Genomic DNA, 15,946 nt, shown 5'->3' on the forward strand with positions numbered 1-15,946 from the left:
TTGTCTGTTTAGGAACATAGTGGGAAGTGACTCATTTTATGTTCTGAACATCAAAGAATGTCAGACCTATGAAATGTAGACAGTGGGTTCTTAGATTCTTTCTGGGAGAGTTAAATAAATAAGTAAATGAGCCAACATATGGGCAGCTTAATTCAGGCAAAAATGTCTATTGATTACTTACTAGGCTCACTAATAAAAACTTCAGCCTAAGTTTTGCTTTCCAAAAGGAAATAGGATTAGATTGATCTATGCACTCACTGGGGCTCCTTGTGAATTATGCCCAGATGATGTTCAAGATGAACAAAAGAAAGGGGCAACATTTTTTTTGAATAATCAAATTATTAGTCTGACATACTATGTTTTATAATTCCAAATAAATTAATTATAAGTGCTAAAGGGGACTGCGATATAAATAACATCTGAGATCTATGAATTCCAATTCTGCCTTCTTTTCAACTAAGTAGTCTGATTTGTTGTATTTTGAATTTTGCCATATGTAAAAACTTAGGTACATTATAAGGTTTTACACCAGGTCTTCATAAATGTACTTTTTTTTTTTTCCCAGACTAGTTTGAATCGTGTCTGGTAATATTTAAATTATGTTATCTAAGAAATAATATAATGCATTGACTAAAAGAGCAAGTTCCAGTTATTTGGACACATGTACATTTAACTTATGATTTTATGCAAGTCAAGAACAAACTTGACCAATAGTTGGATTAACTTCTGTATTAAAAATATCTGGCTTTGTGACAAAATGCTGATAGGTATTTAGAATCATTGTGTCTTTTGAACAATCTACTGTTGACATTTTAATAACATTGTTTGGAATGATTTCTCAAGAATGATGACTGCAACATACCCACAGAAACAAAAAGTACATATTGTTTCTGAAAGCAAAGAAGATCAAGTTTCATCCTTTTTCTAGAGGCTTTAAATCTTGGAAAATCAGTTTTTCCTGAAAACTAAAGCAAATGGCTTCATTCATTAGTAGAATCAGTGTTTTATGAATAAACCTGAAAACTTGTTTTCAGCTCAGAGATTTTAAAATTTAAAAAAAATTCCAGATTTGATTTTCTTCGTATGTATAAGACAATTAACTGGGTTTCATATATTTTTTTCCAATGTGATTTTTCTTGTAGTGGTCTGTTCCCTTCAGTTTGGGTCTTGCTCTGCCTGGCTGTCCGCTGACACTGCCAACAGAGAGGGGCAAGGAAGTGTGGTCAGAGGACAAGAGCAAAAGCAGTTTCAATGTAAGGAAACGAGGGAAACAGACCTAACAGCACTATGAATATACTTGGAGTAAAGAGCCTTGTAGTCTCCTTTCCTTCCGTTGCTTATCCTGGTGAGTTTAATCAAAAACAAACAAAACGCTCTTGTGAAATATAGTCAATAAAGTCAAAGTTTAGCTAGCTCAATGTGACTACAAAGAAAAAGTCATCGCAATTTAAAAAAATGTAACTTTCATTAACGAGCGCGCCGGAAATCTCAGGTATCAAAGACGCATTAACCCTGGAGCGTCCCCTGCGCGCCGCAGCCGGACGGAGGCAGCCGCGGCGAACAGACGTTCTTTCTCCTCCGAGCAGTCACACAAAAGGAGGGCTGCGGAAACTAAAAGTTTAAGGGCCTCCGGCTTGGTGCGTGGAGAAAAGAGAAAACCTGGAGACGGGGTGGGTAAAAGACGCATCCTGGGCGCCTTTCCCGAAGTCCAGGCAAGGAGAAAGCTCCTGGACCTGGAAGGAAGAGGGGAGGGGGACCCCGAGCCGCTGGCCAGCCCCCTGCGCCCAGCCTCCGAGGCTGGAGCGCTGCGCTCCGTCGCACTCTTCTGAATACCCTTCACCCAGTTCCAGAAATAAAATAAATGTTTTTAAAGTGCGTGTGTGTGGACAGGATGGAGAGCGTGCACCAGCAGAGCGCGCGGAGGACCAGGCGCGCAGTAAGTGGAGTTTGGGGGGGGCGGGGTGGGGCGTCTAGAGGTTGAATGGGTGCGTTGATGGGGCGGCGGGGGGAGGCTGGATGCTGAGCCCCGAGACCTGCGGCGGGGGGGACGCGAGCGGACTGGGTGAGGAGGGAAGGGGAGGGGCACGAGCCTGAGCAGGCCGCCTCCCGGGCGCGTTCCGTGGCCGTGAGCGCGCGTCCCTCGCCGCCGCCGCCGCCGCCCGGACAGCCCTGCGGCCGCCCCGCCGGCGGAGCCGGGGCCGGCCTGTCCTCGGGCGGCAGCTCTGCCGTCGCCTCCAAAACCCGAAAGGCTCGAGCCCGTAAGTGTCCCCTTCGCTCCTCCCCGACACCCCCACCCTCCTTGGGCGCTCTGCCGCCGCAGCTGCTCAAATGGAGTGGAAAATGGCCATTGGGCGGCAATGAGTTATAGATTATCTGCTCCACGTTTTGTACTTAGCTGCCTGTAATCTTCTTTGAGTTTGCCCAAGCCCCTTGCTGGAAAAATCAGGAGGGAGAGATTTGTCCTTTGCTGCTGTACACGCTAATATGTTTATATGATTAGCCGAACTCCGGTGGGGAGGGGGGTAGGTGGGGATTTGGTGGAGAGGAGGAGGAGGAGGCTGGAGGTGACTCCAGTTCAGACCTCTCCGAGAGTCTGTGTCAGGACTTCGCACTCCCCCGTCTCTGTGCCTCTCCTCTCCCTCTCTCCCTCTCACTCTCTCTCCGCTCACACACACGCAGAGGTGCTGGAGCAAAATCGGGAGCTTACCGGAGAATTCTTTGGGATTGTTGGGGGCATCTCCCCTCCGTTGCTGTGCGTGGCGTGACTCTCCCTTGATCCTCCCTGCTTCCCCGAACCTGAGTTCTCGTCTTCAACCTTTCGTGGTGCAGCGGCCACCGCTCAAACCTCGGCCGGGAGATCCGAAATGTGAGGAGGGGCCGCTGCTGTCTCCTGCCCCGGGCCGCAGGGTCGGCGCGAGGGATGCCAGTGCGGACGGCGGGCTGAGGGGCTCTGCCTGACAAACTGAGTTGGCCTCGTGCCGCGGGCGTCTACTCGCCTGCCCCTCCCGCGGCTGCCGCTTCGAGGGGACTCCCAAGTCTGTGCACCTCAGTCAGGCTTTCGCCTCCACCACCCCTTTCTCTCTGATTCCCGAATTTTTTTTTTTTTCTACTAAGGGAGCGTGCAGTCAGGGGGTGCGTGCGCGTGTGTGAAAAGACCTCTTTCGCCGAGCGGCGTGTGGGAAACTGCGGGAAAATGTTGACTTAACCCCTGGAGCCGCCCGGCGCTGGCTGCTTGGCTGGAGGCGGCAGCGGCGGCCGAGCAGGAGGACCCGCCGAGCCGTGGGGCCGTGTCCGGCCGGCAAGCCGCGGCGCTGCCTCCCGCGCGGACTCCGCAGCCGGCGACCCGCTCGCGGAGGGCTTCGGCCTTCTCCAGCCACCCGGCTGCTGCCCTCTGCGCCTCTCCCTTCGCGCGGCCCCCGTGCCAGACGGCCCTCCCCGGGGGCACGCTCTCAGACCGAGGTAAGAGCCGCGGGAGCGAACAATCCTACCTCTGTGCCCGGCTTCGGAGACCTGTTTGCTTTGCGCCTCCTGCCTGGGGGGTGGGTGCTGGAGGTGGAGGGAACCGCGGTTTAGTTGGGCTCTGCTGTCTCTGTTCCGCCGGGCTAGGGGAGACCCGCGCTCGCAGCTCTCCCCCCCCCCCCCCGGAGAAATCGATACGCAGAACTCTCAGTCCGGTCCAGCCTGCTCCTTTTCTCCTGGATCTAGTGTAATGCTTTCGAGGCACCAGTCGTTGGTGGGGATTATGTGGGGCCGGTGTAGGGTTGTAGAATGGAGCTGCCATAACATGCTTTTTTTTTTTTTTTTTTTTTTTTAAATTTAAAAGCTTGGGATCCGAAGGTGCCACTCGCCTTTTCACAGTCGGGATGGGGAGGGGAGTGTGAGACTCGCCCTCCGCTGGGCAGCTTGGTTCCGGAGGTGCAGGACCGAGGCCGGGCCGAGAGAGCGCAGTCCCCCTCGCTCCCCCTCCCGCCTGCAGACCCGTCCGGGTCTGTAAGTGGAGCGCAGAGGCTGAGCCCTGGGAGCGAGTTCAGGGAAAGTGGACGGTGGGGGAGGGCTTGCAGGAGTTGTTACGGGTTGTTGTTTCTTCTTGTAGGTGGTTAGGTAATGTGGAAAAGCGAGGATGACAGCAAAGCGCAGCCAGATGTGGCCGCGCCAGCGTTGGGGCTGGCAACGATTAGGGGCGGCTAGCAGCCGCTGCCGGGGAAGACTGGCGGGGCGGGAGGGTGGCGGAGCCAAGGACCCGGTGGGCCACGGGGAGGGCAGAGAGCCTCCCGGACCGGCAGTGAGAGGGCAGCAGCGGACCGCGTTGGGCCTGCAGGAGAAGTTACCGGGTGTGGGCTCCTGGGATGCCTTTGGAGTAGGAAACCTAGAGGAGCCTGATTTGTAGGATAGGGGTGCCAGGTTGGGAGTCAGCTGCTAGAATAAGGCGTGGGAAGACCGCGAGGAAAGAGGAGACTTTTGGGCTAACTGACTGTGGCGACCCCCAAGCAGAGGGACCAGGACAATCCAAACCCCGAAAGCGCCCCTGCAGTGTGGAGGCGCGCTTGCAAGACTCTCTCTTGGGACCAGTAAAGTTTGTTCCTTTCCCTGAACTATGGGGCTTGGATTGGAATCTTCACTTAGGGTCAAAGTATCGCCGAGCAGAAGCTAAGGAACGTATATATGTCTTCCATATATACATATATATTAAATTTTGCCTTTACTTTGTCCTCTAAATGCATAGTTGGAGGGACAAGTCTAGCAGTATCCAGCGGTATCCGTCTTAACCTTTCCCGGTCTTCGAGGGACTCCTCCCCCTTTGTCTTTTCCCTCTTTCTTGCCCCCCTCATTCCATTCTTCCTGATGCAAACTGTGCTGTCTCAGATTCAGACCGAGGAAATGTTTTCCTCCTGTTTCTTGAAAGGTGTCAGGCTGCTTAGCAGCTTCTCTAAGCAGCCTGGGAGCGTCTGAGCTGCAGCCACCAACCATATGGTTCCCGTTACAAAGGCCAGGTTCTGTGGCAGTCGCCTCTTCACTCCACCCCCAATTCTTTGATTTTCTTCTGCATTTTTTACACTATGCGTGCTTCTCCTTTCTTTCCCTCCAGAGGCGTATGTTTAACGGACGTAGTTGGTTCATTCATTTCTCTGTCAGTGTTTCTCTCTGGAACTGGTCCCACCGAATTTGCTCTTTGCTCACCTCAAGTTGCACAATGAAGAAAGTCGCAACCTTTTGGTAAATAATTACCTGTTGGGGAATCTCTTACCAAATCAGGTTTGATCTTGGGCAAACTTTAAAAAATAGGCACTACAGAAGCAATATTCATCCATAGGGGAAAAATAAAATAGTTTATGGGGTGCCTATGGTAACGTTCCAAGTTGGATGGGACTATTTTGACCTAGCTAAAGGTTAACTTTGTAACTTTAAATTTAGTATCCTTATTATTCTTGAGAAACACTGTATAAGAAACTCTACTTAAGTTCAGGTGTGTTATGGAATATTTTGTTTTCTTTCCTTCCACCCTCCAATAAATTTATGCATGATAGAAAGAATACTAACAGAACAAATGTTCTGTTGTTTAGTTTCTTTAGACATTCCAATTCTCTCCTTTTGTTGGTTGCCTCTAAAAGAGGTGCCATTTCACATCATTCTGCACAAATTGTTTGAATTAATGCAAGTGTGAATTCTTACCGTTTGAAGGGGACTATTAGCATATCAAAGGTTTCTTAGCTTCAGCTCAATTGAGAAAACTTCAGCCTGTCTTCCATTTGCTTCCAAGCAGAGGCCCAAAGGGCAATGAGAATTGTAAAGGGTAGAAATAGGGAGGTGGATTCAGGCTTGTGTTTCTGAACTTTTACTGTTTTGTAATTAGGTGAGCCAAAAACATTGTCTATTGCTGTGGATCCCTTGCAAGTGGCAAGACAATTATTTTCTATTGATAAATGGTTTGTTCCTAGAAAAAGGGTGACCTTTTGTTTTATGATAGTCAATGTTGCCTGTCTTTTGGGGTCCCTTTAGTGGAAGAGAGAGTGAGAAATCCTTTCCATCTAACTTAATGCTTTTCTAGGGCCTTCAGTTTGTTATATTAGTAAAATGAGAAAGGTTTTTAAATAGTCCTATAAAACATTTTTTTTTTTTTGTGATGAAGACAATTCTATGCAAAGGAAATGTCTTTAATAGTTGATGAATTAGTAGGGAAAAAAGCCAGTGGAGGACATTTAGAATTAAAAACTCAACATGAACTTTATGAAAACACAACTTCTATTGGAAGTAGAAGGTTGGAAAAGTTTTCTAGGTGATAAAGACCCAAATTTTTTATGAATTCTATTTAAATAGAGGCAATTCTGTTTCAATATTGAGTTTTGTTTAATTTCTTTTTGTATTTTGTCAAACAATTATGCTCAAAGTTGTTCTATATTTGTTAATATTTATGGTTTATTTGCTTTGTAATTTTTACATTCTTATAAAGCTATGTTGTTTGAATTCCTTTTAACAACTCAATGTCCATGAATGAAGAAACAAGTAAGAACAAGTAGTTGGGTCATTTAGGTCAGTTTATAGAGAGCAGAGGGGTCAAGGGAGAATAACTTTTATCTTCAATTAGGAAAGGATTAGTTTTCTAAAACCTAGTTTAAAGATGAAAATGAATTTCATAGGAGGTTTGGAGATTTGCAAGTTCATATATTTTATATAGTTTAACCTTTGAGGGTTGGTTGTCTTTGAATGGCAATTGATATTCTTTTCTTGGAGACTGGATTATTTACTAATATTCAGACTCCTTGGTTTAATTTTAATATTGGATATGAATTCTAATATGACAGTTTCAGATGGGGAAGAGCCATCATTAATTGCCCAACATTTTCATCTTTAGTTTAATAGGAATGGTGATTCTTTTTTTTTTTTCAGATTAAGGTGAGTTTTTTATTTTTGTTTTTACTGCCATTCAAATTGTATATCATTACGCCCAAATCATTTTATGATCGTTTATCTGATCACTTCACTTATCTAAGAAGTAATTTAGTGGTTAAAAAAAAAAAACCTACATTGATGTAATTGCTGTTATTGCATTTAAGTTGCTGTTAACTAGTCTGCTTTGAATGCAGAGTGTTATGAAGAAAATATATCATCTTTTAGAATTATTAGTGATAATCTAAAAATTGTCTTGAAAACATTGATCTTCATTTTATGGTGGTGATCCTAAATTCAGCAAATCTCTAAAGGTGTAAAATGCAGTGAAAAGAAGATATTTCAACATTTAGATGACAAAATTGGACTACTTAGAGAAAAATTAACATGCTGTAGAAGCACTTCAGCTGCCATTTTCAATCACTGGGTTACTATGTGTTGGCAACAAAACGAATTTAGAAATACAGATAGCTCTGGGAGCAGGTAGTTGGGGGAATTCAGAATATTGAATCATGTGGTGTAGAACAAACCAATTACTTCAAGTTTTGACTTGAGAATTTCCAATAAATAAAATTTATTCCAGGCATTTGACTGCTTTATTAGTGGACTAACACATCAAAGCAGACAACAAAACTTCCAAATGTTATAAAAACTAATATAAATATACAGATCTCACATGCACTACTACAAGTCTTAATTTAAGACAAGCAGTTGGAGTTTTTATTGCTGCAGTTTTCACAATCAACAGAAAGGTTAACACCAGGCTTCTGGGTGTTTCCTTTCTTAAAATGAACAAGAGGAGAACTTTAAAACCAAGGTTTACTTAAGGTTAGATCTTTATTTGATCATTATCAAAGCTTTCTATGTTTCATTAAAAAATTTAAAATAGTATTTTAGTGTCTTAAGTAATATGGGAGTATGGGAACTAAAATTCAGCTGTCATGAAGGTCAAGAGGTAACTAGAAATATGCAAACCTTAGTAATAAAATATTATTGCTTTATTTTCTAACAAAATATTTATTTGACCTAACTTTTGTGAATAAATATTTAAATAATAGTTTATTAACAGGTGTGGCATGGAATAAAGGAAGTATTACAATTTGTTTCAATCTATGAGTTGAAAACTCTTCTACCTACCTATGAGAAACCTGTTTTCATTTTAACAAAAATTTTTACCACTTTCTCCGTTACTGATATTTAAGGAACACAGATTAGATGTAATTAGAGTAAGAATGAAATATGGTTTTGGGAATGAAAGAATTTAACTATTTTAACAGAAATGTTCCTCAAAGACTTAACACCTTTGCCTCTTAATTCTTTGTATCTGATTTTGAGTCTTGAAGGGCTGGCTTCACATTTGACACATGCCTGCTTTTCTGCAGAAAAGATTCATGTAAAACAAAAGTGCAATTATTTTTTAGGTAATACGTGTTAAAAATAGAACACATAATTATAAATAGGTTCATAAGATTATTTAGGTAAGCTAGTATGCCTAACTAAAAACTCTGCAAATTGATGATTTTGATAAAGCGCCCAAAATGGCAACTTTAGCTACTAACCCTTAAAAGAACTTGAAATCCTATTAATGTTTTGGCCATATCAGTTTCTGTAATTTAAATATTAGCTCATGTTACTTAACTCCATAACTATTTTATAACTATTTTCAACAAAGATTTAAATGTTTCTATTTCAAGGACAGATTAAAATCAGAGATGCCTTAACTTCTGTTTCATAATACTAATTCTGGAGCCCCACCCAATGTTTCTGTCTTCAAATAATTCTTGATTGAAGGTTGAAAGGTTGAAAAGTATTTAATCACTTAGATTACTGTAATCAGAGGTGATGTGATCAGAAAAATAAATTGAGACTATTCTCTGAATTCTTTGTTACTGAAGATGCTCTTAAAGATTGGTCAAGTAGTGATTATTATTATTTTTAAGTGCTTTAAGAAAAAGGTTTAGGAAATGTTTTGCATAATATACAGGTAAATAGTTAATTACTGAAACTGTATACTTTCAATCCTAAAATGATATCTTGGCCTAGTGTGATACTTTTAGAGGTGTAACTAGGGTCTTTTATTCCTAAATTTTATTCAGGACGTCAATTTAGTATTTTGAGTTTTATATGTAGGTTTTGTTAAGCACATGTCATAAACTGGCAATCCTGTAATGTTATTTCAGTTTCAGTACTTAATTTTTAGGTGTGTGATAACAAAAGGAAGGTCTTAATCAACCAAAAAAACACTTTTTAAAAAATCAAATTTTTACGTCATTTATCTGATGACTGAATGTATTTTTTAGATATTTTAAAATATAATCTTACCCAATAATTTTTAAAAAGCTTACAAAAATCTTCCTGTATTTGACAAATAAATGCTTTCTAAAGGAAAAAAAAAAGTTGATCGAATGAAGGAACCAAGCGCTTAACACCTGCAAGTGAAGTGTAGCTTATAGCAAAATGCTATTGATTGTTTCAGAAGCACTGAGCAAGTTTAAATACAATTTGTTTAATTACAACAAAAATGCAGTTTTATGAAGTAATATAGTTTGTCTTCATAGAGGATTTTATGCATTGTGTGGTGGTAAGTAAAATCCCATCACAGTTGTATAAATTTGTTCAATTACTAGAACGGCTAAAAGAAAAAAAAAATCAATTTAGGTTGAAAAGCAACAAAAATTAGATTACCTTGGTTAGTAGGAATTTGCCAGCAGTGTCTGAATTGCTTAACAATATCAAAAGTTACCACTTTTCACTGTGTAGGAATTTTGGTGCCTACACTTGTTTACTTGGTGATATTCATTGCATGAACATTATTTTTCTTTTTGTTTTCAATTTTTTTTTTAAATGAAAGCTATTACATAAAAAAAAAAAAAAAACGATGTCCACTTCCATGTTTTGGCTTGATTTAGAGGTTTTTGTTTAGTAGTTGCTTTTCTGGATTTCTAGAATTTGTAATCAGTTGATATTTCAGATTAGTGTAGTGAAATATTAGATGCAATTTTGTGAACCAGAAGAAACCTAATCCATCAGCGAGGAAAACTAGTTTATTATGAGCAATAGAAACATTTTTCACAATTTTTTATTACTGACTCTAGAATTGTACCAAATCCTAAGTCTTAAATTCTTACAGCAGTAAAGTAACATGGGATTCATTGAAGCAGATAGCTGGGCACCTGTTTTATTAGCACCTTGATTCATTCTGGTACCAGATTTACGGAGGTGCAAGAACAGCCACAACCATTGCTCAAAGCCACCCGGCTGTTTTTGGGTCATGAAGTCAACTTCCTGGAATTTCTGGGGAAACCAGTTGAAAAGGGAGGACAAATGTCACTTTAAATAGAGATGTTTAAATCAGATTTCTGCCTAAGGGTAAAATTTAGGTCTGTTTTAGCCCGGATGTAATGTCTCCCTCTACAGAGCACAGCATTAATCACGACGACCTGACAAGAGAACGTATGCTGAGCAGAACCGGCTCCTGTTGGTCTTGTCATTGATTCTCCCCCCCAAACTAGGAGGAGTACATTATAAACGTTAAAATTCACCCATGGGGATTGCACCTTACTTAATCTTCGAGTTTCAGTGTCAAAATTAGTTGCCTTAAAAGAAGCCTATTTAAGGCAAAATAATCTCTGGAAGACTTACTTTTTATTTTTTTTTTAAGAATAGAGTCAGTACTGGAATTAGAACAAAAATATAAGGTGAGAAAGCAGCCAGATTAAGCAGAAGTTAACTTGAAATAATATGATCAAGTCTATATTCTGTTTTAAGATGTATTAAGTGCCTTTAAAAAATTATTTGATAGTAGAGAAAAGAGATTTTGATTAAAAAATGAACTATTAGTTCTTCACAATGAGAGCAGTAAGAGTGGGAAAGATGATTACCTTTAGACTTTACATGAATTCAGACAAATACTATTTTGTTAGAACAAAACCAGACACAGTCCTGCATCATTTTCTGGACGAATTAATAAAATTTTCAACCATAGTAATAGCAAGGGATGATGTGCCAGGAGGCTGGTTCCTAATACTAAAAAGGGATGTAGTTTTGCTCTTTCAGATATTAAATAATACCCTTTAATTCCTTTCTTGGCCCAATATATACACATATGAGCAGACAATTTTTGCTGTGTTTTCTTTCTGTGTATCAATATTTTTGACAGATATTGGCTAAAAAGTAGTGCACGTTGAAAGTACAAAATCTGTGTAATTATGATCTCTTTTTAAACTGAGTTTGGAAATGGTGACTTGTTTAATATCTGTTCTGCTCTCAAAGATATTTTCTGCCTTTGGACCATGAAATGCTTGTATTACCCACACTTTGCATCTTTTTGTAGGTATTTTTACATCAGTCCACACCTCAAACCGATTATTACCCTGGATTTAGAGGACAGTATAATCTAGACCCAATTACTGTCAAAAATGGCTCTTGGCTGCTGCGGGGTGGGGGTGTCGTCTCCTCCCACCCCCCACCAGATGACCTTGCTTTTGACTAATGCTTTCTCTTGTAGAGGATACTAACAGAGTTTATTTGTAGAAAAAGCAGAAGAGAATTCAGTTTTGTTTATAAAGTAAGGTTTAATTTTTATCATTCTTAAAATTCAAATACCGTGACAGTAGTTTTCTATATATGGGGTGAATCATTACAAAATTTTAGATAAAGTCTTTATATTTCTCTTTTATGTCAATTACATTTACTTAATCAGTTTTCAACTTCAATTTACATAAAAAAGAGTCTCATTGAAAATAATTTTCTCCATGTCTTTATTTGGAGCAAAGGATTTCTTTGTGCAATTATTTTTTTATTCCACTGATATCTTCCATATGGAAGTTTTATTTCTCGACATTAAAAGCCTACCATTTTTTAGTGTTTGCTACTTGGGTTATTGATTAGAAATTATAGTACACATTACTTATACAGCATTTTCTCCACTGATCATTGTGTTCTTAATCTGAGGATTCGTGGTGTATTTTAGCTCTTACATTTTCCTGCTAAAGACTGAGAATGCTTGGAAAAAATTTAATTTGGGTAATATTATAGATTTATGCATTTATATCCTAATAATTGTACCTATCTTCAGAGTGTGAGGGTGGTTTTGTGTATTAGGCGGCAGATGATAAACTGAAAATTGATGTACTGAAGATACCATCTTATTTTTCATTTTCAGAAAATGGGTACAAAAGTAATTTTGCTTCCTTGCACCAACAATTATGCTAAGATTATGATGTCCTAGACATTTTCATTTTTGCTAAGGACATTTAACTGTTCTTCCCTTTTTACATTTCTGTCATGAGGAAGATAATATGGGGCTTCCTCTTGATAATGCAGCAAACGAATGCGAATGTTACCCCCTCATGCTTTTTCTGCTGCAAGTGGTGTGATATCCATAGTGCCACAGAAGCCACCTTTCATTAATTTTAAACTGTGTCTACATCTTGAAAATCTTAAAATATCAGAGAAACAAAATTTGATTTCGTAGGGGAAAAAAATCACTAAAAATGCTGCTTATTTGCCTTGGCTTTTTTTTTTTAAACCTTATTTCCTTTGTTTCCTTGGAAAAAAGATGTATAACTACGATCTGTTCTCTCTGTGTGATAGTTCTGTATGTTGCGTATGAAAGTTTGCTTATCTTTTACAATTTTAGTTATTTTTATTTGTGGTGCTGGGAGGTGAACCCACCCGAGGTCTTATGCATGGTAGACAAGGACTCTACCACTGAGTTAGGCTCCCAGCCCCATGATTTCATTTGTTCAGTGGTATTTTAGAAAAATAATTTAATATTTGTTTAGTAAGTATTTTACAGTTACTGAACTGACAAGTATTTGTCAGTTCATTTATAGGTGAATCAAACTCCATTTGGTACAGATTTCTAGTCATATTCTTTACATGTTATAAAAGTGCTGTGTGCACGCTAGAAGAGAGAAGTCATAAATAAGGGGCATCAAGCATCCATCAAACAATTTTTGGTAACATTGTACCCAAAGACTTTGAAACTGTTCTTTACTTTTTCCTTTTTGCCCCCTTGACAGAAATACACCCTAATCTCTATATGCCTGGTGGTGGGGGGGGGGGAAAGAATGTGGCAAAAATTAGGTTTAGATAAAGAGAAATCTACAACATTTTGAAAAAATGACAATTACAGAAGGGTTTTGCAACTGAGATCAGTTTCATCAACACACACACACAAATAAATATTCTCCTAGTTTAAGTTTTGGAATTAAAAAACGAAAGAAATATAGTTTTTACTCAAATATTTTAAAATCCATCTTTTGTCTTTCACTGTAAATCAATCATAAGATTCTACCTTTGATTGTTTATTTTGTGTTCAGAAGATTAATCGAATAAATAGGCTGCACAGCTTTTGTTTTGGGTGGTCTATCATTTCATGCTGGTACAGTGTAAGCAAGGCAGTGTTTTCTTTTCCTTGAAATATACTTTGTGTAACTGACTCTTGGATGACTCAAAAGTCTGTGAATTCTGCCTGCTAGATCTTCTTTCTTACACAGGCTGGAGGACAAGAATATTCATGCTGAATCACAAATTTTGAAAAGCAGTTGTTTTACTCATGAAGGAGGAGGAAACAAGGCTAGGTAGTAGTATTTCTATAAAAGGGTAGCCTGTGTTTTTACACAGGCAACTGCCTGCGTGTTTCAGATATTTTTGCTAACTCTTGTTATTACCTGCAGAGGGAGCTTGTATATGAGAAAAATAATCAAGGCACTATAAATTGATGATTTTCCTTTTGAAAATTACATTTTATTAATATATTTTAAGTTTTTGTTTGAGAAAAATGGCTTTGACGGAAGTAAGGCTTTTTAAGATTAGCCAAATAATAGTGAAATTTAATAGATCAGTGGCCAAGTGTTTATCATGTTGTATATTCATAGATTACAAATGTAACTTTTTATCTTAATCAGTAAAACAAATGTGAAAGATAATTGTTATTAGATTCTTTTTGAGGTTTTAAGAATTTTTATAATTGACTAAACGTCTGGGAAAGTGACCACAGAACTGTCCCTGTTTAAATATCTGTTGGCCATTAAAATAGACAAACCAGCTTTTGAGATAATTTTCCTGGTTATGTGAAATATTAAATGATCACTAAACAAAAGAGTGAGTTACATGCCTTTACACTTACTAGATCAAATTAGATAAATTGCACATGCTTTTTTTCTAAAAACAAAAATGATCACTTTGGATTAATGATTTCTACGTGCAATAATGGGCAAATTAGTGCAGTGACACTTAAACAAGGATACTACCAGTAAGGACCTAATATTAAGTGATCCAGAACACCACTGGCTAACTTGGAAAAAAAAGAACGCTAACAAAATGGACAGTTCTTTTTAAGAATGTGTGTTAATTAAACTTCTAAGAAATTGTAAGACAAATACTCAGAAATGTTTGAGTTTTGCATTCAGGTGTTTTGGTAATTAGGGAGGTAAGCATTCAGGACTAAAAGTGAGCAAACTTTTCACATTTCCTGTTTATACTTTTTTTTTCTAGGAAATTGAATGATAGGGTAGTACATTAAAGTCTATTAAAAATCAATTGTAGGCTGGGGTTTTAGCTCAGTGGTAGAGCACTTGCCTAGCATGTGTGAGGCACAGGGTTCGATTCTCAACACCTCATATAGCATATAAATAAAGGTCCATTGACAACTAAAAATAAAAATAAAAAAATCAATTCTGTTTTGTAATTTTACATTTTGGTAATGTTACTTCATCATTTCACTTGATGGAAGGTGAGAAGAGGAAAGGTATCCACTTATACTTCCTTCAAAACAGATATAATAGTTTCTCTCCCTTGTTCTACTGCAGAATGATATGAGAATTTTTTAAAAAATTTACTTTTATTTATTTTTATGTGGTGTTCAAGATCAAACCCAGGGCCTTGAACGTGCTAGGTGAATGCTCTACCACTGAGCCACAACCACAGCCCGAGAAAAATATTTATTTTGTATTTTAAAAGGCTTTGGTTCTTGGTACGATTCATTGTTTTAGATTTATTATTATTAACTAGTCTTTACTAATATGAAAAATCAGATTGTTATTGTTACACAGAGTAATTCTCTAGGTAAGAAAACTTACTTATTAAAGATATATATGGTATTGGCAGGGGCTTTTGTGAAAGTATTACCCTCTCAGCATGGCCCTGCATTATCTTAAAAAGTCTGTGCTACATTTGTGCAGAGTATTTTCATAACAGGGCAAGAATGTTAGCAACAGCAATTCTACTTCAATAGGATTATGATGGTGTGCTTTACAAAATTACATCAATGTTCTTTTCCATAGAATGATCCCTAGGTATTCTTTGCTGCTCAGTTTATGTCATTGTCCTAAAAAATATGATAAAAAGATTTCTTATAATACTTGATACTGAGTATGATAGGCACTGGAAAATGGAATCTGATATTACAGTTCACTACCTTTTCCTTCTAGTAAATACCATAGCTCCCTTCACAGGGAGGTAAGGGTTACTGGAGAATTCATTCCAGGAAAATTGCTACGAGAGGCACAGTAACTGTCACGGAGTGCATAACTTCTGTGGTATTATTGGAAAGGCACAGCTAGGGTAAGTTCTACTAGCGTTATCTTAAATTTGAAGGTAGACTACTGAGTGGTTTGTAAAATTATGAAATTGGAATCCAGAGCAAAAAAAGAAAAGTGTTATTAAAAAGTTAATTTGTAAATAGATTATTGGTATTTTATTATATTGGAGATGTATGACAAAGAAGTTAATTGCTACCAACTTTTCAGTTTAAAATAGCCCAGATAGTTTTTGTAAATTATCAAAGAAATTTTTATTAAATGTTCTTGAAGAATATAAATTTATGATATAACATCTTCTGCTCATTTGCATGTTATTTAAAAGTAAATGAATTATTGCTCCTACATTTATGTGAGCAGATTGATTTTTTTTAAGTTATGAGTTTTATATATTTTTAAGAATAATATCTCAAGAAAGAGTAATGTGTTGTGAGGTGATTTCAAATGATTTTCTTATAAGCTTTATAAAACTGGAAGCTTTCTATTAGGAAAAAAACTATATTTTTATAATCTTT

General features: G+C 38.6%; 1 protein-coding gene across 5 annotated transcripts in view; it reads left to right on the plus strand.

Moving 5' to 3' along the window:
- Positions 1 to 2,175: 2,175 nt before the first annotated feature.
- Adgrl2 (adhesion G protein-coupled receptor L2) overlaps positions 2,176 to 15,946 on the plus strand; it is a 184,023-nt gene continuing 170,252 nt past the window's right edge. For 4 of the 5 annotated variants that reach the window (XM_077791515.1, XM_026405090.2, XM_026405091.2 and 1 more), the window contains exon 1: positions 2,679 to 3,459. The gene's annotated coding sequence lies outside the window, so the exon portion shown is untranslated. Of the gene's footprint in view, positions 2,259 to 2,678; positions 3,460 to 15,946 lie in introns of those variants that run through there. The other variant, XM_077791513.1, reaches the window with a different exon arrangement.

Source organism: Urocitellus parryii, chromosome 11 (genome assembly GCF_045843805.1).
Source record: "Urocitellus parryii isolate mUroPar1 chromosome 11, mUroPar1.hap1, whole genome shotgun sequence".
In the NCBI taxonomy this organism is placed as follows: domain Eukaryota; kingdom Metazoa; phylum Chordata; class Mammalia; order Rodentia; family Sciuridae; genus Urocitellus; species Urocitellus parryii.